Source organism: Saccopteryx leptura, chromosome 4 (genome assembly GCF_036850995.1).
Source record: "Saccopteryx leptura isolate mSacLep1 chromosome 4, mSacLep1_pri_phased_curated, whole genome shotgun sequence".
In the NCBI taxonomy this organism is placed as follows: domain Eukaryota; kingdom Metazoa; phylum Chordata; class Mammalia; order Chiroptera; family Emballonuridae; genus Saccopteryx; species Saccopteryx leptura.
The window spans coordinates 69,996,370-70,021,034 of record NC_089506.1 but is presented as its reverse complement, the minus strand read 5'-3'; the positions used below and the strand labels follow the sequence as shown (position 1 = coordinate 70,021,034).

The window sequence follows — 24,665 nt, the reverse complement described above, 5'->3', positions numbered from 1 at the left end:
CAGGGGGCGATGCTCTGCCCATCTGGGGTGTCGCTTTGCCGCAGTCAGAGCTATTCTAGCACCTGAGGCAGAGGCCAAGAAGCCATCCTCAGCACCGGCGCAAACTTTGCTCCAATGGAGCCTTGGCTGCGGGAGGGGAAGAGAGAGAGAGAGAGAGAGAGGAAGGAGAGGGGGAGGGGTAGAGAAGCAGATGGGCGCGTCTCCTGTGTGCCCTGGCCGGGAATCGGGCCCGGGACTCTGGCACGCCAGGCCGACGCTCTACCACTGCAACCTGCATTTTAAAAAAAGTATTAAAGAACCTTATCAGCTATACAAAAATCTGTACAGTTTTTATACTGAAGCTAGTATTGAGCTGCACTTGAATTCACATTCTTAGCCAAACAATTGCCTGAGCATACAAACATACTCCATACACATTACAGGACAGCCAGTTATCCTTCATCTTCATCCTCTTCCTCTTCCTCCTCATCTTCCTCTTCCTCCTCCTCCTCATCTTCTGGTTCGTTCTTCTTCTTTGAGCCTGTGGGCGTGCCAGGACCCTTCCCTCCCACTTCACTTTTGTCCTTGGCACGGTATGCAGCAATCTCCTTTCATATTTCCCCTGTAGCTTAGCTGCTTTTGCTCATATGGTTGCTTATCTTTGGCTGACTGACTATTCAGACCACATTTCACCCAGTTTTTTCGCAGTATCCCCAATGGACAAACCAGGGTGTTCACTTTTGATCTTTGAGCGATGTTCAGAGCAAAACAGGAATAAGGCAGGTGGAGGCCTTTTAGGAGCATTGGGAACTTTTTTCTTGCCCTTCTTGTCACCTTTGGGAGGAACGTAATTTTTCATCTCCCTGTCATAGCGAGCTTTGTCGCTCTTGGCCATATCTTCGAACTTCGACTTTTCCTTTGCTGACGTGGTCTTCCATCTCTCCGAGCACTTCTTGGAGAACTCGGAGAAGTTGATGGGAGAGTCCGGGTGCTTCTTCTTGTGCTCCTCCCCGCAGGTTTGCGTGAAGAAGGCCTACGAGGACATTTTGCCCTCGGCTTGTTGGGGTTTCCCCTCGCCATGGCTGACAGATGGCGTCTGGTGGTAGGTTTTCCTCAGAGTTGCGCCGTGTGGCCGGGTCTGACCAGACGCCTCCCTTGCTGAGCTCTGGCATGAACGCCAAGCGTGCTTTTATGGTAACTAAACAAAATAAATATGACAAAATTAAATTTAATCTGACATTAAAAAACATTTTTATGTTACATTTTTTGAGTTATGCTTTTTAGAATTCGTAAAAAAGAGGGGTTAAAAAATAATAAAACGACAAAAAAGTTATCTTTTTATATATATAGATACATTCTTAGTAGGATTTAGTAAATTCGGCAGGTCCCAGCGTGAATGTATTTTTTCATTCTTGTGTTTATGAGAAACATGAGCCTGATAAGTCCTAGCGATTTCTTCGATGTTTGGGCATATATTTGAAAGGCAAACTCTCATTTCCTCGTCAACACATTGAAGAATTCTTTTTTTTTTTTTTTTTTTTGTATTTTTCTGAAGCTGGAACAGGGAAAGACAGTCAGACAGACTCCTGCATGCGCCCGACTGGGATCCACCCGGCACGTCCACCAGGGGCGACGCTCTGCCCACCAGGGGCGATGCTCTGCCCCTCTGGGGCGTCGCTCTGTCGCGACCAGAGCCACTCTAGCGCCTGGGGCAGCGGCCAAGGAGCCATCCCCAGCACCCGGGCCATCTTTGCTCCAATGGAGCCTTGGCTGCGGGAGGGGAAGAGAGAGACAGAGAGGAAGGGGGGGGGTGGAGAAGCAAATGGGCGCTTCTCCTATGTGCCCTGGCCGGGAATCGAACCCGGTCCCCTGCACGCCAGGCCGATGCTCTACCGCTGAGCCAACCGGCCAGGGCCTCCTCCCTTTTTTTACTCTTAATTGTGTTGAGTGCAGAAAACCCCCACCATACATATCATTTTAACTTTACATCAAACAAAGGATAGAAGAAACTTGCCTCTGGTCTTTCTGGGGAACATGGGGGGTAGTGTAAACAATTCAGCACCACAGCTTAACAGCCTTTTGCAACCTAATGAGGCAAGTGAGGTGGGGGGTTGGGCAGACTGTCAGCTTCAGCCAATTCCCCACACCTCTGTCCCCCAAAAATCTAAACTCCAAAAACCCTGTTGGTTTTTGGTTTCCAACAGGCACATATTTCTGTGGAATACCATAGGACACACCTGGAAATCTTCTAGGGTACACCAGTGCGCCCTGGCACACACTTTGAGAACCACTGCATTAGAGTGATCATTGTAATATGAGAATAAGTATTATTTATAGAGGAATAAAGAAATTTATAGCTGTTATTTATACAGGAATAAATACATAGGGCAGGTGATTGCTAACTTTTTGAGAAACAGTGAATGTGTGTGTGTGTGTGTGTGTGTGTGTGTGTGTTTGGCTTCTTATATGAAATTATTCAGATTAAGTGTATAGATTTATCAGCCAACTTTTGAGGGTTTGCTTTGGCATATACACTGACAGATGATCCCTTTAACATCTTGACATTTGCTGCCTGCAGTGGCATCTTGACATTTTCCATGCCCCTTGGATAAATCATCAACAACATTGCTTAGTAATTGATATTACTGTATTTAGTTTTGCTTGAGGATACTGTTCTTAGCTTCTCTGTGTTTGCTGAGGGAAGAACAAAACTTTCTCTGAAAAAGGTTGGTATTTCTAGCCCAGTCCTTGCTGGTCTTGGCTCCCTAGTTTATCATTGAATATGTATACTTATTTTCCTTTCTTTTCCATGTTGCAGCCCTTGCCCTTGCCCCAGAGCTCCTAGTTATTAGAAGCTAGAAGTCCTAGGAATCGATGGGTTGAGATTTGAACCTGTTTCCTGCACCTGATATACTGCCTAGAGCAGGGTCCCCAAACTTTTACACAGGGGGCCAGTTCACTGTCCCTCAGACCGTTGGAGGGCCAGACTATAAAAAAACTATGAACAAATCCCTATGCTCACTGCACATATCTTATTTTAAAGTAAAAAAACAAAACGGGAACAAATATAATATTTAAAATAAAGAACGAGTAAATTTAAATCAACAAACTGACCAGTATTTCAATGGGAACTATGCTCCTCTCACTGACCACCAATGAAAGAGGTGCCCCTTCCGGAAGTGCAGTGGGGGCCGGATAAATGGCCTCAGGAGGCCACATTTGGCCCGCGGGCCGTAGTTTGGGGACCCCTGACCTAGAGCATATTACTTAGTCAAATTAGTCAAGTGACTGATTGATAACTGCCTGACTGGTGAAAATGAATGAATCACAGAATCAAGATGAGGCATGAAGACCCAGTCAGGGTTATACTGATAGGGAGTGCTAAATCTGTATCTTTTTTTTAGTGTGAGAGTCAGACAGAAAGGAGAGAGATGAACTAGGAATCTGGGGGTGAGTGTCATGTATGGCACCACTCATAGTTGGTTGTTCATTGCTTTCTCTTATGTGCCTTGGCGGGGTGGGGTGGGGGGCACCAGACAAGCCACTGATCTCTTGCTCAAGCCAGCAACTTTGGGCTTCAAGTCAGCAACCATGGGGTCATTCATGTCTGTGATCCCACGCTCCCGGCGACTTTAAGTGTTTGAACCTGGGTCCTTAGCATCCCAGGTCAACACTCTTATCTACTGCGCCACTGCCTAGTCAGGCGATAGATGTATATCTTAAATTTAGATCTTCTGGCATCAAATTACCATCTTTTCTAGTTATTCATATAGCAACTACCTGGTTATCTAAAAGAATGAAGCAAGACAGTACACCATACTAGTTTTTAAAATGATAAATGAATGCTTGTAATAGTAACTTTAACAATATTACATGGAGTTAGTTGCCTTAAGCCCTTGCAAATGAAACTAAATTAAACCAATTACACATCATTTAGCTTCTATCCAGTCTGTGTGTCAAAGGCAGTCTCCGCAGCTCTGGATTCAGTTTTAGCTAGACTCAAGTTGGCAGTGGAAAACAGGGCCCCTATAAAAGAAACAATGAATAGTCATTCTGGTAGAAGGAAAAGCAGAGGGGAATAGTTCTCTGGAAACTAAAGAAACACTAGTTAGAATACACTCAACTGTATTCAGTGTGTTAGAGTTTTTTGGTAGGGTGAGGACTGAAAAAAATGGTTTTTGGATTTAACAGGTCAATGTTCTTAGGAAGATCTGTTTGAAAGCCAGATTGTAAGGGATTGGGAAGTTGAAATGATCATTGGAAGTGCACAGAATGATGATAGATATGTGTTGTGTTTTTTTTTCTTTTAGGATGTCACTGAAGGAAAGAGGGAGAGATGGAAATACATAATTTGAAAAGCACTAGGAAAGGTTTTTCATTTTTGTTGGGGTCAGGATTTTTCCTTTTTAAAGTATGGCATGAATAGAACATATATGCGGTTAGAGAGAAATGAGTTTGTAGAAAAAAGGAGAGATGTTATTTAAAGGAAAAACGATCCTTTGGGAGGCAGGATTTTCTCTGTTCAGTTGTCTGGCATTTAGGAGCAAAGAAGATAAGTTAGGATGGATGCCATAATGACAAATTTAGAAATGCAGGGGGAGATAAGTTGGAGGAATTTTTGCTTGAAAACCTGTTTTCCTCTGTGAAGTAGGAAGCAAAGATTTTGACTGAGAGTTCCATGGTTGGAAGCAGGGAATAGGAGAGTGGTGGAGTTGAAACACCTGCCACAGTGATGACTAGATCTGACAGCCCTGCTGGGATCAGAAACTAAATTTGTCCTGGCACCAACTACACAATTGTGTGATGTGTTTTCCTCCTTCACAGTAGATAGATGGCTAGACTTGTCCAGATTGGGTCTCCTTGGGGTAGATGTGGCAGAGGATGTGGGAACTAGGAATTTGGGAGTGAGTGTCATGTAATTGTTTCCTTTTATTGTCTAAGCTGCATAGGCTAGAAAAGTAACCATGGGACAGCAAATGGAAGGCCCGAAGACTAGACATAGTGGCAGCAAAGGAGTAAGGAAGGTAAAAGCCAGGAGGCTGTGATGAGGAAGTAAAATGTAGAAATCGGATATTTTTAGTGGAAGCAGTTCCACTAATCAGGTCAGAGAAGAACTAATGTAATTTTTGGACCACTCAACTCTGGATATTATTACTACTTTCTGTTTTAGTAGTTGAAGTGTTAGGTTTGTTTAGCCATCCTATATTATAATAGGATTTAAGGTACAGGGGGTAATATTGGGGGTGCGAAGCTGGCTTGTAAGTCTTACTCACTTGGGAATGTTTGGACCTTTGTAAATATACTGCCCACAAAAGTTAGGGGATGTTTTATAGCTTCATATTTAGTTTTAAATATCCCCTAATTTTTGTGAGCAGTAGACTAATAAGATCAGGACGAGCGGGGCTGGCAGCTGTATAAACAGGTAACTTAAGAGAGGCTCTTGATGTTGATCGTGGCAATGTCCAAGAAAATTTTTTTTTGTCTTCTTGTTCCAGATAAAGGGGACTTTGTGCGAGGATTAACATTCTTGTTGAGAGGCTTTTAAAGAGTGTAGTGCAGCCCTGGCCGGTTGGCTCAGCGGTAGAGCGTCGGCCAAGCGTGCGGAGGACCCGGGTTCGATTCCCGGCCAGGGCACATAGGAGAAGCGCCCATTTGCTTCTCCACCCCTCCGCCGCGCTTTCCTCTCTGTCTCTCTCTTCCCCTCCCGCAGCCAAGGCTCCATTGGAGCAAAGATGGCCCGGGCGCTGGGCATGGCTCTGTGGCCTCTGCCTCAGGCGCTAGAGTGGCTCTGGTCGCAATATGGCGAGGCCCAGGATGGGCAGAGCATCGCCCCCTGGGGGGCAGAGCACAGCCCCTGGTGGGCGTGCTGGGTGGATCCCGGTCGGGCGCATGCGGGAGTCTGTCTGACTGTCTCGCCCTGTTTCCAGCTTCAGAAAAAAAAAAAAAAAAAAAAAAAAAAAGAGTGTAGTGCCATCTAGGAAAAATTGTATTTTGATTAAAAGTCGAAAAAGTATAAAATCATTTTGTAAAATGAATGAATGAATGTCTAGAGGGTTTTTTTTTTTAAAGAGGAAGGGGGAGAGAAAAACATCAGTTTGTAGTTACACTTATTTATGCATTCATTGGTTGATTCTTGTATGTGCCTTGTCTGGGGTTCAAACCCACAAGTTTGGCATGTTGGATGATGTTCTGACCAACTGAGCTACCCAGCCAGGGCCAAGGTATAGAGATTTTTAATGATCATATTAAAGCAATAGAGTGGAAATTATTAGAAGCTGGATTGTAGAGTGTTAAATTAATCTATTTTTTTTTACATGTTTTCTACTTTCTTATCATGTAACATTTTGCTTTTTCTTTAAGTACTTTAAAATAATTTTAGACTTATAGAAAATTGTGGGGAAAATAGTACAAAAAATTCCTGTTTAACATTCACCCGTTTCCTGAAATGTTGACATTTTATCACATTTGCTTTGTGCTATTCTCTCTTTGCGCTCTATGTATTGATCTAGCTGTCTATCTACACACATGCATAAACACTATATTTTTTTCTGAAACATTTGAAAGTAAATGGCAGAACTGTCCCTTTACATCTATACATAATGTGATTAGCAACTAGTTAAGGCAGAAGGGCACCGCTAATAAAGCTGTTACGTGGGAAAGAGACAGCCCTTTTGCAGGGGTCCCCAAACTTTTTACACAGGGGGCCAGTTCACTGTCCCTCAGACCACTGTAGGGCTGGACTATAAAAAAACTATGAACAAATCCCTATGCACACTGCACATATTTTATTTTAAAGTAAAAAAACAAAACGGGAACAAATACAATATTTAAAATAAAGAACAAGTAAATTTAAATCAACAAACTGACCAGTATTTCAATGGGAACTATGCTCCTCTCACTGACCACCAATGAAAGAGGTGCCCCTTCCGAAGTGCGGTAGGGGCCGGATAAATGGCCTCAGGGGGCCACATGCGGCCCGCGGGCCGTAGTTTGGGGACCCCTGCCCTTTTGAATCATTTTGACCTCTAAAATGAGTTTCATTAGAAAATTACACTAAACAGGATACAGACTGGTGTTACTTTATGTATTAGTTCTGTTAACTGATTGATGGAAAATAACAAACATGATTATTTCCAAGTTTACCTAACTTTTCTTGTAAAGATGATAATGGTTTTAAAATGTTATTAAATGGATATGGAATCTGTGATGATTTATTTTTTAGTATCACTGAGAAACTTCACAACCGTCAGTTTTCTAACTTATAGAAATTTATTCCTTTAAGCATAGATAAAAATCTCTTTAACATATTACATTCTCTCTTACATTAAGAACAAAAAATATTTTTTACTTTCATCTCTTCTAGAGAATTTGGAAAAAATGAAGAAAAGAAAAGAAAAAAAATCCCAAGAAAATAACAAATGACTTACAATGTTACCCAATTTGCCTATTGTCATTTTGAAACAATATTTTGTCTTATTTAAAATTGGAATAAAATATTATTTATACACACACACACAGACACGATCTTGTTACTTCTTTTTTTTATTTAAGATTTTACTTATTCATTTTAGAGAGGGGAGACAAAGAGAGAGAAAGGGGGAGGAGCAGAAAACATCAACTCCCATTTGTGCCTTGACCAGGCAAGCCCGGGATTTTGAACCGGCGACCTCAGCATTCCAGGTCGATGCTTTACCCATTGCGCCACCACAGGTCAGGCCATTGTTACTTTTTTAACCCTGTATTCTGAGCAGTTTCTTAGGTTATTAAGTAAATATAATAGCCTATTATATTGATACTGTGTTTTTATTCTATTTTGGCTAAATAGATCAGCGATTTTCAAGGCGTGTGCTGAGAGAATTTTTAAAACATGCAATACCCGACTTTAGTCCACGGCACTGACCTCTTTTCCTTTAAGAGTGTATAATAAAGAAATGACAGCAGCCAACACAATAGCCATCTGGTGTGAAAGAATCACAGTTATACATAACTCTTTTTGTCAGGTCGGCAAAAAATAAATTTTTTGATGTGCTGCAGAATTTTAGTAATTCATTTATGTGTGCCATGAAAAGGGTTGAAAATTGCTGGAATAGATTGTTTCCAGTTTTCCATTATTATAGTGCTGTTTTGAAATGTAACAGCTTTATAAAAGAATCCTGTCTTAAGTGTCTGATTAGTTTCTCTAGGGGTAGTCTTAAAATGAGAATTACCAGGCTAAAGTGTGATTGTTTTTGTTTTATTTATTTATTTTTATTCATTTTAGAGAGGGGAGGGGGGGGAGAAAGTAAGAAAGAGAAAGGGGGGAGGAGCAGGAAGCATCAACTCCCATATATGCCTTGACAAGTGCAGGGTTTTGAACCGCAAACCTCAGTGTTCCCAGGTCGACACTTTATCCACTGCGCCACCAGAGGTCAGGCAAGTGATTGTTTTTGTAATGACCTTTTTTATTTTTATAATAGTGATACACACTTACTTGTTTAAATACAGGGAGTTTGAGTACAAAGAAAGAAGCAATCTAGAAACCCAGATCTTTTCAACAAGAAATAATTTCTGTTATCATTTGTTGAATATCACTCCATTTGTATTTTTAAATAGGAATAAGGTTATAAGAATGAGATAATGCTATTTATTCTATTTAAAAAAATAAAAATATGAAATATGATTTTATTTAAATTTAACAGCCAGGAAAAATACTGTAAAGAACTGTTGAATTCTAGGCCCTGGGTGGTTGGCTCAGTGTTAGAGTGTCAGCCTGGCATGTGGAAGTCCTGGGTTTGATTCCCAGCCAGGGCACACAGGAGAAGTGCCCATCTGCTTCTCCACCCTTTCCCTTCTCCTTTCTCTTTAGCTCTTTCCCTGCTGCAGCCAAGGCTCCATGGGAGTAAAGTTGGCCAGGGAGTTGAGGATGGCACCGTGGCCTCTGTCTCAGGCACTAGAATGGTTCCTGTTGCAACGGAGCAATGCCCCAGATAGGCAGAGCATTTCCCCCTAGTGGGTCTTCTGGATGGATCCTGGTTGGGCGCATAAGGGAGTCTGTCTCTCTGCCTCCCTGCTCTTCACACTTCAGAAAAATACACACACACAAAAAAAAGGTTGAATTCTAGATAAAGGATTTCTTTTTTAACTACAGAGCTTTTAGGTTTTCTAGGATTTTACTAAAAATAAGGAAAGAGTATGAAAACCATTAACAAATTGGAGTAACTGCATGTTTTAATTTTAGATATTAGAGATTGAATGCCTGCTGTGTAGATGAGGTGAATAGTACTAATACTTGCTCTCATCTCTTCTTTCTTCAGTTCCTGACTTTTACGTTGTGTATTCTTACTTTTTAAAGGTGTATAATGTTTTCTCTGTTTGTCAGCTGCTATTTAGTCTTTAGCTTTTTATGTTGCATGCATTCTGTATTTGAAAGGATTCCATAGTAACCCGTGTCTTTTGTTTTTCTCTTTAATTGCTTTTTATTTGATCAGTTTTCTGATTGCCTGGTTTTCTTGTTGGAGTAGTTTTTTCCAAGGACTTATGGAAGACAATTGGCTAGCTCAACTTTTCTTTTAATTACAAACATCATAAATGTTAAACTATGAAACATTTCAAGCATAAAGAAAGTACAGAGAATAATGTAAAGGATGGCTCCATATTATAATGGAGAAATGATAGATGTTAGTTAGCATTTTGCTGAATTTGTTTCAGGTGTTGAGCATTTTCTTTTTTTTTCTTTTTTTTTTTTAATTAATTAATTTATTTATTTTTTACAGAGACAGAGAGTGAGTCAGAGGGAGGGATAGACAGGGACAGACAGACAGGAATGGAGAGAGATGAGAAGCATCAATCATTAGTTTTTCATTGTGTGTTGCAGCGCCTTAGTTGTTTATTGATTGCTTTCTCATATGTGCCTTGACCGCGGGCCTTCAGCTGACTGAGTAACCCCTTGCTGGAGCCAGTGACCTTGGGTTCAAGCTGGTGGGCTTTTGCTCAAACCAGATGAGCCTGCGCCTCAAGTTGGCGACCTCGGGGTCTCGAACCTGGGTCCTCCGCATCCCAGTCCGATGCTCTATTCACTGCGCCACCGCCTGGTCAGGTTGAGCATTTTCTTTCTTTTTTCTTTTTAAAGAAAAGATTACCTAAAACCTACATTCATGTCTTGCTCCTATCTTCTTCCTTACACTGTCTTGAATTTGATATATGTAATAGCTGAATATTTTTATTACATATGTGTGTGTCTGTATAACATAGTACTTAGTTTTAGATTGTGAAAATGTATGTTAGTTTTTTGCCCTTTTATACTATTTCAGCTTTCTGTATTCACTTAGCATGTTTTAAAGATATATCTGTGATGATTCATATAGGTCTAATTTATCAATTTAGAATGTTGAATTATGCTGTATAAATCATGGAATAATATTAATTTCCTACTGGCCAGATGGTTGTTTTTGGTGTCTCACTATTAACAAATAGTATTGCCATGAGCATTCTTGTTCATGTCTCTTTATGTGCTAGTGTAAGTTTTCTAGTGTTGACATCTGCAAGTAGAATTATTGTACTACATCCCTTTGGCCTTAGTAGGAATTGTGAAATTGCTCTTCAAGGTGGTTGAATGAATTTATAGTCTTACTAGCAATAGTTCTATTTCTGTTCCATTCTTTCCAACACACAGTTTTTGCTTCTTTAATTATTGGAAATATAGTTTTATTAACACCATATTTCCTCATGTATAAGACACATTTTTTCAAAAAATTTGGGGTCTAAAAACTGGGTGTGTCTTATACAGTGGTTGCAGATGTTTTTCCTTTCATTTCCTGCTTTTTTGCACTTGTTTTTGCGCTCATTGTTGAAGACAGTGATTCGTTATCACAGATGAGGACAAGCAGATGGATGGGAGTTTTGACAGTGATGAGGAGTTGTATGAGTTTTATGATGAATTGAACTTGAATTCAATAACTTTATGTAATACATTTTTTTTCAAATTTCGGGCCCCAAAATTAAGGCGCGTCTTATACATGGGAGCATCTTATTCATGGTGAAATACAGTAATTTGTATTTCTTCTGATGGGCTGTTATTTCATTCTTTTGTCCAATAAAGTTTGTTTTTCTTGGAATTTTCATTTTTATTAACTTGTATCAAAAGGTCAGTCACCCTTTTAGTGCATGTTTTTATTTTTGGTACTATATTCTTTAATAGTAAACTATTTTTTTTAACAAAACTCTGTGTATGAATATTGGTTATTGTTGTTTGCTCTATGTCACTGATAACTTCTTTCATCACTTTGTAAATAGTCTGTTTCTAACCCAGTGATGTTAGCCTTGTCAACTCCGATTTTGTATGGGAGATAATGTAGCTTGTCACTTTTGTGTCTCTACGGTAGGCAGTCTTGTCTGGCTTTGGCAAGGACGTTTGTAAATCAGTTATTCTAAAAACTTGGGTGATGTGGGGTTGGAATTTGTACTCTTGTTTAGAATGTCTAATTCAGTGATCTATGGTTTAATTAAGCTTTTGGAGACAAGTATTTGCTTATTGAATTATGGCCACTGCCCACAGAAGTTGAATGATTATATATTTCAAATTCCTACTATGTGTAAAGCATCATAGTAATCATAGAATTTCATGATCCTGAGATGTTCAGTGCATCCATTGACTAAGCTCTCTTCTACCTTTTTTTCATTTTTCCTAAGTGAAAAGCGGGGAGGTAGAGTGACTGACTCCCACATACACTGGGACTGGGGTCCATCTGGGAAGCCCCCTACCGGGTGATGCTCTACCCATCTGGGGCTGTTGCTCTGTTGCTCAGCAACCAAGCTATTTTGGCGCCTGAGGCCAGGCCATGGAGCCATCCTCAGCACCTGGGGCCAACTTGCTCCAGCAGAGCCAGTTGAGGAAGAGAGATTTAGAGAAAAGGGAGAGAGGGGTAGAGGGGGAAGAAGCAGATGGTTGCTTCTCCTATGTGCCCTGACTGGGAATTGAACCTGGGACATCCACTTGCCAGCCCGTCGCTTTACTACTGAGCCAACCTGCCAGGGCCTCTCCTTCCTTTTGGTAAAAGAAAAAATCTAGAAGTCTTAGGGAACTATTCATTTAATGTGAAGCTTACTCTATGCCTTAAACTCTGTTGTCTGTACAGGGGAATACCAGAAGGGATAAAGCATACTTTCTAAATTCTAGAATCTTACCATTTGATTGGGAAGATAGAAACATTCCCAAACCTCATCAGAGGTTGCCAGGGTCCCTGATCTTCCAGGGCCTCATGAAGCACAGCACAAACTTGCAACTTGTGGCTTCCTGGAAGAAAATGGCTGCAATTAGAATTTACTAGTTCTTATTTTTTATTCCTGTGTCTGAATAGTTTTGCTTTTGAAAATGTTCAGATTTTGATTGAAGGAGGCTTATCTGAAGTCTGATGATATTTATTTTGATATTTTTACTATACTTTAATGTCTGAGGTCTCAGTTCTTTGTATACTTCTTAGCCAATTTTGCATTTTAAACTTCATCAGCTACCACCTTTTATGACTAATTTTGTACATGCAGCTTAGAAACTTTCTGAAGAAAGTGTCATTATTTAATTTGATTAAGAAAACAGAAAGGCCCTGGCCGGTTGGCTCAGCGGTAGAGCGTCGGCCTGGTGTGCGGGGGACCCGGGTTTGATTCCCGGCCAGGGCACATAGGAGAAGCGCCCATTTGCTTCTCCACCCCCCCTCCTTTCTCTCTGTCTCTCTCTTCCCCTCCCGCAGCCAAGGCTCCATTGGAGCAAAGATGGCCCAGGCGCTAGAGTGGCTCTGGTTGCGGCAGAGCGACGCCCCGGAGGGGCAGAGCATCGCCCCCTGGTGGGCAAGAGCGTTGCCCCTGGTGGGGGTGCCGGTGGATCCTGGTCGGGCGCATGCGGGAGTCTGTCTGACTGTCTCTCCCTGTTTCCAGCTTCAGAAAAATACAAAAAAAAAAAAAAAAAAGAAAACAGGAACAAAGACTTTCATTACAACTTGCCATTATCATTATGTTCATCAATGCCTATGTTTTATAGGATACCAGTATGGTAGATAGAAAAATCAGAACATTGGACTATTTCAAAAACTCTGGATTTTGAGTAGTTTTATAATTAAAACATTATCATTTAAAATTTCTTCTGCTTTTGAAAAATGCATAAGAACACTTTCTCCAGTGGGTTTTCTAAATTTTGGTCCCCAAGCCACTTAAGGACATCTTAAACAATAGAATGGCTCTGTATTATTATGTCTAATAAAGCATCATTTGATGGGAGGCACATTTGCCTTGGAATTACTTATCTGTATTAATTTAAACAAATACTAAAACGTGCCATGGTGTTACCTCAGCTGTGTTGAGGGAGGAGGAGAGGGTCTCATCTGTCTCCCAACTTTACTGCTTCTTTTCCAGTCGTCAGTTCTCCCCCCACCATCCACAGTAGTTTTTGGATACCTTATGAGTGGGTCATCTTAGCTTATTTGTTGTCCACCTTTGACTCAGGCACTTTGCCTAGGAGGAGGCCATGCTGGTTGGGAACTAGTTGATATGTCAAAGAAGAGCATTGTCCTGACTGATATAGACAGTCAAGGCCTAGTCCTGGAGTAGAGTGGCTTCCGTCCCACCAAATTACTCTTTTGAGGAAGGAAAAAACTTTCCTTTACCCTCAAGGAATTTTGCCTGGTCTAATAACCAAACCTGAGATAGCTTAACAAGAGAAAATAACCACATTTAATTATATACATATGTACGGAGAACCTACATAACATGACAGGTTTAGAGACAGAAAGGGAAATTGAAGTATATAAGACATTCTGAGCTAGGGATGAGTTATTGTACTTAAGAGGGAACACATGTTCAGTAATTACTAGTCTGCCCTACCACCTCAACAGGTAAAAAGTCATTTCTGGAGATAATGCTTATTGTGGATGAGGCTCCTGATTTAAATTCTTCTAGTTAGTAGGGAGCAGGCAGAAGTTTATTTTTAGTCGGCAGGGTTTTGGTTGCCTTTAGCTCAAAATAATTCACGTAGCACTGAGGCACGTCTTGGGGTGGCTTCTTCTGAATCACCCCCACTGTGAATTTATAATGAAAGAGGGGTAGAAAGGACTTTACAGAAACAATCACGTCTACCACAGATAACCTCATTGTTTAATACCATAGCATAGTCATTAATAAATATATCTAAACAACGTGCTTGCATTGTAGAGAGACAAAAACCCTAGTGTGGTGGTTCTCAAACTTTTTGAAGTTGGGGCGCATTTAAAATCCTACAAATAATTGTAGGTGCACTATATACAAATTTCTGAGAAATATGTTATAATTAAGTCAAATATTAAAGAAAAATTATAAAGTTCAAGCGTGCTTTAATGATAATTAAACAAAATAAATGACAAAATTAAATTTATTCTGACATTAAAAAACATTTTTGTTACATTTTTTGAGTTATGCTTTTTAGAATTTGTAAAAAAGGGGTTAAAAAAATAATAAAACGACAAAAAAGTTATCTTTTTATATATATAAATACATTCTTAGTAAGATTTAGTAAATTTGGCAGGCCCTGGCGTGAATGTGTTTTTTCATTCTTGTGTTTATGAGAAACATAAGCCTGAAATGTCCTAGCGATTTCTTCAATGTTTGGGCATATATTTGAAAGGCAAACTCTCATTTCCTCGTCAACACATTGAAGAATTCCTCTCTTTTTACTCTTAATTGTGTTGAGTGCAGAAAACCCCCACCATACATATCATCTTAACTTTACACCAAACAAAGGATAGAAGAAACTTGCCTCCAATCTTTCCAGGGAACTTGGGGGGTAGTGTAAACAATCCAGCACCACAGCTTAACAGCCTTTTGCAACCTAATCAGGCAGGTGAGGTGGGGGGTTGGGCAGACTGTCAGCTTCAGCCAATTCCCCACACCTCTGTCCCTGCAAAATCTAAACTCCAATAACCCTATTGGTTTTTTGATCCCCAACAGGCACACATTTCTCTGGAATACCATAGGGAGCACCTGGAAGTCTTCTAAGGTGCACACACTTTGAGAACCACTGCCCTAGTGAGTGGCCAGATTTTGAAGAAATGCAATCTTTCAAAAGTATACTTAAAATGTGTTATATGTAACACACATTTTGATATAAACATTGCAAAAGATGAGACTGAGTGTCCTAAAGATAACCTTAGATGAAATGACAAGGTGCCAACCTAGCACACTCAAATATTTTTCTCTCCTGTCCTTTTTTCTTTTCTTTCTCTTTTTTCTTTTGAGGACTTAGGAGATCAACAATCTTTGTTAAAATCATACTGACCTGTTGATAAAGAGTCATGATTGTAGGGCAGATCTTCCTTAGTTAAGATCTGAGTAAGCTAGCTTGACCAGGTGGTGTTGCAGTGGATAGTGTGTCAGACTGGGTTGCAGAGGACCCAGGTTTGAAACCCTGAGGTCAGTGGCTTGAGTGCGAGCTCATCTGGCTTGAGCACCGGCTCACCAGCTTGAGTGTGGGGTTGCTGGCTTGAGCATGAGATCATAGACATGACTCCATGGTTGCTGGCTTGAGCCCAAGATCACTGGTTTGAGCAAGGGTTCACTTGCTCTGCTGTAGCCCCCAGGTCAAGGCACATATGTGAAAGCAAGCAATGAACAACTAAGGTGCCCCAACAAAGAGTTGATGCTTCTCATCTCTCTCCCTTCCTGCCTGTCTGTCCCTATCTCTTTAGCTTAAAATAAATAAATAAATAAATAAAAAGATTTGAGTAAGCTAAATAGGGTATCTTTCCATTGATGTTTTACAAAAATTTAAGAATCGGGTCAACTATTTGTCATTTAATTAAAGGACTATATGCCATATAAAGCAGTTTGTATTGAAAAAGAGAATTTTAGGATCTAGCATATTTACATTGCAGTTTCAAGATATAAAAAGGTATTTAACCAGAAGCTGAATTCTTTTGAAAATATAAACTTATATAAGACATTTATTCCATCTGTTTGGCTTATTTATTCCTTAGAGGTCTTTGGGATGTAAGTATTTAGTAAGTGAAAATATGCTTTTCTCCTTTCATTTACTCAGGTAGCACTGACTGTTTGTAACGTCAAAATACTGGTTTAACAAGGATATTCTTTCTCAAGGTTTTCCATTTTATACTATTTTGGTTGGTGACCTATTTTGCATTTTTTAAAAAAATTTTAACCAAGGCTGAATCCAAGTACTTTGGAGCTTACTTTTGTTTCCACAGTGTTTAACAAGACATACATATACCTCCACTTTCAAAGAGCTCTTACTTCAGTGGGGGAAAAATGATTACGTTGCCTTGGCTGGTGGCTCAGTGGATAGAGCGTCAGCCTGGCGTATGGACGTCCTGGGTTTGATTTCTGGTCAAGGCACACAGGAGAAGTGACTGTCAGTTTCTCCCCCCTTCTCACTCTTCCTTCTCCCCCTCTTCCCCTCTTGCAGCCAGTGACTTGATTGTTTTGATCATGGCCCTGGGAGCTGAGGATAGCTTGGTTGATCCCAGGGTGTCAGCCTTTGGTGCTAAAAATAGCTCAGTACTTCAGGCCCTGGCTGGTTGGCTCAGCGGTAGAGCGTCGGCCTGGAGTGCGGGGGACCCGGGTTCGATTCCCGGCCAGGGCACATAAGGAGAAGCACCCATTTGCTTCTCCACCCCCACCCCCTCCTTCCTCTCTGTCTCTCTCTTCCCCTCCCGCAGCCAAGGCTCCATTGGAGCAAAGATGGCCCGGGCGCTGGGGATGGCTCCTTGGCCTCTGTCCCAGGCGCTAGAGTGGCTCTGGTCGCAACATGGCGATGCCCCGGAGGGGCAGAGCATCGCCCCCTGGTGGGCAGAGCGTCGCCCCTGGTGGGCGTGCCGGGTGGATCCTGGTCGGGCGCATGCGGGAGTCTGTCTGACTGTCTCTCCCTGTTTCCAGCTTCAGAAAAATACAAAAAAAAATATAATAAAAAAAATAAATAAATAAAATAAAAATAGCTCAGTACTTCAACATTGGCCCTAGATGGCGTTGCCAGGATCTTTGGTTGGGGAACATGTGAGGTTCTTCCTCATTATCTCTCCTCTCACCTAAAAAAAAAAAAGGTAATGATTATATAAATAATTACTATTGTTTTTCTCTCTTTGCTTAATACTTTCACCCTTTTCAGCCAGAAATACTTATGGACCCAGACAACAGTGTAGGTATTACAGGAAGGAAAGGAGGGTGGGAGGAGGTAGAGGAGGATAATGGGGATAGATGGTGATAGAAGGAGACTTGACCTGGGATGGTGAGCACACAATACAGTGTACAGATGATGTGTTATGGAATTGTACACCTGAAACCTATATACCGTATTTCTCAAGTATAAGATGCACCTTTCCCCCAAACATTTGGGGTCTAAAAACTGGGTGTGTCTTCTACAGTGGTTGTGGCATTTTAAATGCCATAGATGGAACTGAGGACGAGGCAATATATGAAGACAGTGATTTGTCATCAGACTCTGATGAGGACAAGCTAATGGATATGAGTTTTGACAGTGATGAGGAGTTGTATGAATTTTATGATGAATAAAACTTGAGTTCAATAACTTTATATAATACATATTTTTTCAAATTTCAGACTCCAAAATTAAGGTGCGTCTTATACATGGGAGCACCTTATACATGAGGAAATACAGTAATTTTATTAACTAGTGTCATTCCAATAAATTCAATACAATTTTTTAAAAAATTACTATTGTGCTACATGCTCTGAAGAACAGAGTGCTTTAAGATTACATCAGAGAATACTAATCTACTTTTGGGAAATAAAGGTTTTCCTGTAGAACTTAATTTTAAGCTAATATTTGAACAACGTATAGAGAAAGAAGTTAGCTCAAAAGTGCAGTTTGAGAAACAAAGGATTGAACATACCACCGTGCAGAGCCCTTTTTTTGTTTGTGATTTTGTTTAAGAAATGAATTAATGAACGGATACCCCCTGTGAGGTCAACAAGAAGCCACTGCATATTGTGACTGAACTGCAGAAGGATGCCAGAACAGTCCTGTGTCAAGTCTGGGGCCCGGAAACTTTGGGGAAAAGTTTTTTCTGTTATACCTGGATTCTTGTAGGAGCCACCACCTAGCTTTCTTCTCCTCACTCCCTGGCCCACCATACTTACATTCATAATCTGTCCTGTGATAATGAGGTGCTATTTATATACCATTTAATTAGTGTTTTGATGTTTGTACACATGTGTTCTCTCTGTTGTGCCTTTGATTGTAAGCTCTCTGAGAATATGGATTATTTCTGTGCCCTTCAGGATCTCTTCAAAGACTCTCCTACTGTGAGAGTTCCATCACTATTGGCTGCCTGTTGGGCCAAGAGGGAAGTTGATTGGGGGACCAGGAATTGAGAATATACACAAAAAGACTTGAGAACACAGACACAACAATAAACTCCTGTATTTCCATTAAAAAAAAGAATTAATGAATGTATAGATAGGTTTAAAGCTCAGAAGAACAGTCTAGTGTGGCAATATAAACTTGCTCTATTTTTTAATTACTCTATTGCCCCATTAATTATCCCTTTCTTTATTTTTATTAAAAAACATACACAGTTTCTGATTTGACTTCTTTAAATATATTTTTTGTGTTAACAATTCCAGATGGTGTCATTTCCAACAGAAATTGCATATATATTAACCTAGGGGAGCTATTGTAATGATATCATATAATATTTTATGTTACAGAAAGCTTTTTATCATAAAATATAGTGATTACCATAACATTGTTGCTTCTGAAACATGCCGAACCAGAAATTAGAGAGTTCATTTTATTGCATTTTGGTTTTATTAAAAATTAAAAGTTTCAGGTTATCTTTAGGGTGAAAAATTCAAATAGAGAATGAGGGAATATCTTTCCCCACCTGCAGCTTTTTGCTGTTTATTCTTCCAGAAATTTTGATTGCCCGTATTTATTACACAAACAATATCTCATTATTTAAAAAAATTAAATTATATACTCTCTTATATCTTTCAGTTGACATCTTGAGCAGAGGAACGGTTTAAAAATGAAACAAGCAGATAGGAACGGTTTAAAAATGAAACAAATACCCTTGTTTAAAAGAAAACTTAGTAGCGTCTTGATAAAATAACATGACACTTGGTTTTAAAAAGTGTGTTTTTGCAAGCTTGATCAGGTGATGGGGCATCTGGAGTTCATGGCACATTCTGCGGAACACCATGAAATATGATACTCTCTCATACTAACAAGATAGGTATTTACTAGCAGAAATATGCCTGTTTTATATTACGTAGATATAGCACCACACCAAAATTCTGTAATTTCAAAAGAAGAATATGAAAATTAGTCAGGATTTGCCAACCTGCAGTTTTTCTTTTTTTAATTAAAATTCTTCTCTCGCTTATATAGTCTTAATTATTCATGTTTTTGTTTTATTATATGTTAGCTCTTATTAGCAGAAGAGTGCCCAAAAGCAGCAAAGGTTCAGTGAAAAAAGTATTTGGGAAAAGACCCTAAAATTAAGAAAATACTTTAATGGTATTTGTGTGTACATGAGGAAGACTACTGTGATTTACTTTTTAACAGTAGAAAATCAAAGTCCATTTGCCAAGCAGCAGTGTTTTGTGGAGACCTATCTTCTGAGCTGATGGTTTAGAAAACTTGGGCTATTTGCAGAGATTTCTTAGACTTGCTGTGAATTTATTCCTAGAAACATAGATTAGGTAGTTTACTCTCCTTTGTTCTTGGGTGACTAAAGTGGGTAGCTTAACTGCCAGTTGATTTTACTTCAACTCTGATTTGTTTTCTTTTCTAAATCAGGTGTTCAATAAGGCAGCATGTAATGATAGAAATAACTAGGTTTTCCCAGAGTTTTGTCTTAGAGTTAGAAGGAAGTTTTGTTATCTATTCTAATATTGTACTAAGGGCAAGAATCTCACGAATGTATGTTAGTATAAAATTCTTTTGAGGATGCAAACGGTAGAGAGAACGTTAAATTGAGTAGGCCCTGAAGTAATTGGTATAAAGTGGGACTGTCCAAGGGAAAACAGGTGTGTGGTCATTCTAATTATACAACAGCTTGGCTAGATCATCCAGGCTCTGCCTGAAAGTATCTGTTGCCCCACAGGAAAACCAGTGTTCTAACAAAAATGTAAAAAGTTCTTTTGTTGAGCTTAAACTGAACTCCTTGCAGCTTCTAACTTTTCTTTCCAGTTTTGTCCTTTGGTACTAAATATTGTCAGAATATGGTAGTATACAAAATCTATTCGCTCTACAGATGCTTTATTATTTTACAACTTAACATTTTTTTTCCTTCAAAACCTTAAAGTTCTCTCCATGTAGTTTTTTTTTTTAAGATTTTATTTATTCAATTTTGAGAGAGAGAGAGAGAGAAAGGGGAGGAGCAGGAAGCATCAACTCCCATGTGTGCCTTGACCAGGCAAGCCCAGGGTATCGAACAGGCGACCTCAGCATTCCAGGTCGACGCTTTATCCCACTGCGCCACCACAGGTCAGGCTTTCCATGTAGTTTTAACGTATGCCCCAACTGAAACGAAGAGAAAAGGAACGAGCTGAAAAGTGAAAAAAAGGCCATATTACTTACTGGCTCATCCATCAGGCTCTGATATAGGGCATTTCTTGCTGAACAACACTTTATTAAACATTGATACATTCTCATCTTGGTACTTTTAGTCAACATGTACCAAGGTAAACATGGGTTTTTTACCTTCTCAGAAACAAAGCTTTCAGTATTATATCATATTAATATACTACCACCTTAGGATAGAATGAAGGACTATAGGAGACATGACAATTAAAGTAAAGCAAACAATAGTTTATAAATGGGAAGGCTGGACTTGCAGCTAGAGTTAATCACAATGCTTATTGTTGGGAAAACAGCTGTGTTAGGCTTGCTCGCTGCTGTACAGGCTGCAAGTACTTTGCTTTATTAGTGTGTGAGCATGTGGCAGAGGCATGTGTGCATGGCCTGTGTGAGGCTATGGGTGCTTGTGCTCAGGGGGATTGTGGATTCTGGATTGCCTGCCTGCCACTGTGAGGGGCCATTTTTGGCTGTTTCTTCACCTGAGAAGAGTTTTTCCCCTGCCTCTTTGCTTGTCTGCTGTTGTGAGAATCAAACAGTAATGGCCCAACACTTTCTGGCTCTGCAGTTTGTCTACCATTTGCCCGAATGCAATGTGGACCTGCCTGGCCTTGGCCACCAGCATTGCACTTAAAGTTTTCTTATCCTTAAAAACACTCAGTGTGTGTTTATCTGTAAAGAAGCCACAGATTAGTTTAAGACAGCTCTCTTCCCTGACCAGTGGTGGCACAGTGGATAAAGCATTGACCTGGGACACTGAGGTCTCAGGTTCGAAACACCGAGGTCCCCTGCTTGAGCTGAGCTTGTCCAGCTTGAGTATGGGCTCATCTGGCTTGAGCACGGGCTCACCAGCTTGAGTGTGGGATCATTGAAATAATCCCATGGTTGCTTACTTGAGGCCCCCCCCCACTGCAAGGCATGCATGAAAAGCAATCAGTGAACAACTAAAATGATACAACTGCAGTTGTTGGTTCTCATCTCTCTTCCTTTCTGTCTTTTTCTTTCTCACTTAAAAAAAATTGTAGTTAAGTATGCAACTTTCATCACCCTGGTCACTATATTAAAGATATTTTGATTTTTGTGTGCTTTGCCCACGTTTGTTGCAGAGGCTCATAAATAGGACAAGCTGGGAGGATAACATTTGAGGTGATCTGTGGAGAAGACACAGAGCCTAGTTTACTACTGTATGGATGTAGGTCCCATCCTCCCCCCCCACCTCTTTGCTGCTATAGATAATTGTTAAAAACAGTAAAATGGAACCATTAGATAGTATGATGAAAAAAAAAATTTCCACAAATGGCATTGTCTAATTTGATAAACTTCTAATTTAATTGGAACCCTTGTATGGCTTTAGTTAAAAGTCAAATTAAGTTAATTTATAGAGGCATCAAAAATATCAAAATCACAATTTTGTATTAAAGCAAATATGGAAGAATGATTCCATTTATGGGTATATAGTCGAATGAACCTGAAACACTAATTTGAAAAAATAAGTGCATTCCATGTTCATTGCAGCATTATTTACAATAGCCAAGATGTGGAAGCAGCCCAAGTGTCAGTAGATGATTGGATAAAGAAGATATGGAATACACACACACAATGGAAAATTACTTAGCCTTAAAAAAGAATGAAATCTTAACCATTTGCCCAACAGCACAAATGGACCTAGAGAGTATCATGCTAAGTGAAACAAGTCAGTCAGAGAAAGACAAGTACCATATGATTTCACTCACATGTGGAACCTAAATATTATATGCGGCTTAAGTGTCTGTTTGTCGCCAATAGTTTATTGGTTGCTTGCGTAACTGTACTAGCCAATGGGGTGAAGTTGCCACGGCATTCAAATAGTCCCACCTTCTGGCATGCCACCTCACAAATTGAGGTTAAAGATTGGAGCAATTATTATGCTGTTAAGAAATCTTAACACCAGAAGGGGTCTTTGCAATGGTACAAGACTAGAGGTTCTCCAATTGAAAAATAATGTCATAATAGCTAAGTCTTTGGCTCCTCTAAAGGTGAAATACATGTCATTCCAAGAATTGATTTGGCTCCATCTCAAACAGGGTTGCCGTTTCAATTGAGACGTAGACAATTTCCTGTAAAACTTGCCTTGCTATGACCATCAATAAGTCTCAGGGCCAAACGCTTAAGTGTGTTGGCATTTTTTTACCTGAGCCTGCATTTGGACATAGTCAACTTTATGTTTCCTGTTCAAGAGTTCGTGAAAGAACAGACATAAAATTAAAAATTATTGATGGTCCTCTGCAAGAAGAACTTAAAAATGATGGAAAGATCTACACAAGAAATGTTGTGTACAAAGAGATCTTTGACATGTGAATTAACATTTTATTACTTAAATCACCTTTATTTATTGAGCTAGCGGTGGCTCTTAAGAAATGTACCGCCAGTGGTTTCCTTCATTGCACTCTACTTTAAGCAATTAAGCAAGTAGAAGGGGGAAACCCCGTGGGGCAGTAAGCAAAGGGACGTCCTCGCTGCCTGCCCTGGGTAATTAAGTTTGAATTAGCAGACACCTTTGCACAAATCATTTTAATTACAATTTATAATAACTAGAACAGCGGTCATTTCGTATGACCACCGGGCTTTCTAGTAACAATATAAGTGAACAAACAACAGCAAAAGACTCGTAGATAAATAAAACAGACTGATGGTTGCCAGAGAGGTGGGGGTTGGAGGACTGGGTGAAAAAGGTGAAGGGAGGCCCTGGCCGGTTGGCTCAGCAGTGGAGCGTCAGCCTGGCATGCAGGAGTCCCAGGTTCGATTCCCGGCCAGGGCACACAGGAGAAGTGCCCATCTGCTTCTCCACCCCTCCCCCTCTCCTTCCTCTCTGTCTCTCTCTTCCCCTCCCACAGCCGAGGCTCCATTGGAGCAAAGATGGCCTGGGCGCTGGGGATGGCTCTGTGGCCTCTGCCTCAGGCGCTAGAATGGCTCTGGATGCAACAGAGCGACTCCCCAGATGGGCAGAGCATCGCCCCCTGGTGGGCATGCCGGGTGGATCCCGGTCAGGCGCATGCGGGATTCTGTCTCACTGCCTCCCCGTTTCCAGCTTTGGAAAAATGGGGAAAAAAAAAAAAAGAAAAAAAGAAAAAGGTGAAAGGAATGAAAAGTACAGATTGGTAGTTACAGAATAGTCATGGGATATAATGTACAGCATAGGAAATATAGTCAATTAACATTGTAATCACTATGTAGGATGCCAAGTGGGTACTGGAAATATTGAGGGAAACTCTTTGTAAAGTATGTGATTGTTATAAGAACAATGCTGTATACCTAAACCAGGGGTCGGGAACCTATGGCTCGTGAGCCAGATGTGGTTCTTTTGATGGCTGCATCTGGCTCACAAACAAATCTTTAATTAAAAAAAAAAACGTTAAAAAAATAATAAAACATTCTGATATATTACAATCCATTCATTTCCTACCGCTCATGTTCATGGTTGCGGGTAGCTGGAGCCAATCACAGCTGTCCTCTGGGACAGCACCAAATTTTTATTGGATAATGCGTAATGGGCCGTTGTATGGATGTCACGGAATTACATTTTAAAATATGTGGCGTTCATGGCTCTCTCAGCCAAAAGGGTTCCCGACCCCTGACCTAAACTATTAAAAAATAACACTGAATGTAAAAAAAAAACTTGATTAAATGAAAAAAATATGGACGTTCTATGCTATAGTGGGTAGACATTGTTGATAGAATTACTGGGTTTTACTGTTGACATATATCAGATGTCCACTGTAAATTATAATTTTGTAAAAATAAAACTGAAGGTGTGAGATAGGGCAATTGAAATAACTTGTTATCTTACAAATTCCAAAGCTTTGCTTTTGAGATCATATGTAAGAATATCTGCAATTATTATTTTTATTGAAGTTATTTGAATAGATTTTGACGGGTTTTAAAATGAGTAGGTCATTCTGGGGAGCATTTTTATATATTTGATGTGTAGAGTGTTTCTTGTGAGGAATTAGAAGAGAGCTGTAACAATAGGATTTTTTTTTCTTTAGTGTGGTTCATCTACATTTGCAGCATTAGTGGATTGGAAAAGTAGTTTACTCTGGACACCTTCACTGTTACTTGTTTTAGTTGATATTGCTTAGTGTATGTCTGTACTTTT

General features: G+C 40.0%; 1 protein-coding gene and 1 pseudogene across 1 annotated transcript in view; one reads left to right on the top strand and one right to left on the bottom strand.

Moving 5' to 3' along the window:
* The window catches only part of NDFIP2 (Nedd4 family interacting protein 2), an 86,878-nt gene that overhangs the window by 16,562 nt on the left and 45,651 nt on the right, over nucleotides 1-24,665 (top strand). The gene's annotated exons all lie outside the window — the stretch shown is intronic.
* On the bottom strand, nucleotides 432-1,059 carry LOC136403270 (high mobility group protein B2 pseudogene; annotated as a pseudogene).